Here is a 1,747-nt window from a genome sequence, read left to right as displayed (position 1 = left end):
CCAAATGAGTCCTCTTAAGTTTTCTGATTCTTTCTTCTGCTGAAGCTCTCTGTTAAATTTTTCAGTTCAGTTATTAAATTCTTGAGCTCTTGAATTTTTGTCTGATTTCTTTTTTATGGTTCATATCTATTGGTATTCTCATTTTGTTCATGTATTATTTTCTGAGTTCATTGAGGCACCTGTGTTCTTTTGTAGTTAATGGAACTACTTTAATTGAATTCTTATTCAGAAACTACATGGATCTCCATTTATTTAGGGTTGGTTACTTGAGATTTATTTTTTTCTTCAGTTTTGTCATATTTCTCTGAATCGTTGTGCTCCTTGTAGCTTTGCATTGGTGTCTGCATATTTAAAGAAATAATCACACCTCTCCTAGTCTTTACATACTGGCTCTGACAAGGAAAAATCTTCATCTGTCATTCTGACTAGAGTTTCTGGGAGCCTCTCAAACCTTTGCTATGGATGTGCCCACTCCACTCCTCTTTCTCCTTTCTGGGGTATAAATCTGTGGTATTATTTTGGTTTATCTGTTTGTCTTCAACCTTCCAGGCTCAAAATTATTGAACGCGCAACAAATTTATACTATAGGTCATAGACAGAAAGGGTCTTTCTGGGAAAGATCTCTATTTTCTTTCTTTTATGCTGTCGGATGGGCCACCTTTAGTCCTAGCTTATCACTTTCTTATAGGGTTTTAGTAAACAAGAAGCAGGTGGTTCATTCCAACATTCCTAATTTTTCCTATTATTTCTCCAAATGTTATGCCTTTAGTAGGCATATGTCTGTTCCCCAAGGTAAAACAGTTTTATCAACTGTTTCCCCAACACATTTCTAGAACTTACCAACCAGCAATAATAGCAGGGTGTCCGTTGACATTGGTTTCACTTTCTCCGCTTAACAATTTTCATATTGTGATTTAGGGTCTGTCTGAAATTTGTAGCATTTCAGTTTCAGATACCAAATTCTCTGTCAAATAGGATACCCCCAGCCATAAGTAATAGAAGCTCTGCTTCAAATTGACCTGGACACCAAGGGCATTTATTTCATACTAGAGGCCCAGTGTACAAATTCATGCACCAGGGGGTCCCTCAGCCTGGCCTGTGGGATTAGGCTGAAACCAGCTCTCCAACATCCCCCGAGGGGTCCCAGATTGCGAGAGGGTGCAGGCCAGGCCAAGGGACCCCACTGGTGCATGATTGGGGTCAGGGAGGGACGTGAGAGTTTGGCCAGCCGGGGAAGGCCTGCGGGAGGGCTCCAGGGTGTGTCCGGCCCATCTCGCTCAGTCCTGATTGGCTGGACCCAGCAGCAAGCTAATCTACTGGTTGGAGCATCTGCCCCCTGGTAGTCAGTGTACATCATAGCGACTGTGACTGTCCCCTGGTGGTCAGTGCACATCATAGCAAGTGGTTCAGCAGCCTTAGCATATCATTAGCATATTACACTTTGATTGGTTGAATGGTCGACTGGATGACTGGACACTTAGCATATTAGGCTTGTATTACATAGGATACTAAGAAATTTAACACTAGGATAGATTCCAGAGCCAACTGATTCAGCAGCTTAGAGATGCCATTAAGGACATAATCTCTGCTGCCACAGAGTCAGCTTCCTGCTAAGACTTGTTACTTTCAGGATCATAATATGGCTACCAGCAGTAATTAGAAGAAAAAAAAAAGTACTTCCCTGTTCATATCCAGCAGGAGAGAGTGAAACTAGTTCCTTTTTCAAGAAACTTGAGTCCTTGACCCA

The sequence above is a fragment of the Myotis nattereri genome (genome assembly GCF_964212035.1).
Source record: "Myotis nattereri genome assembly, chromosome: 5".
Lineage (NCBI taxonomy): Eukaryota > Metazoa > Chordata > Mammalia > Chiroptera > Vespertilionidae > Myotis > Myotis nattereri.
Note: the sequence above shows the minus strand (reverse complement) of the source record.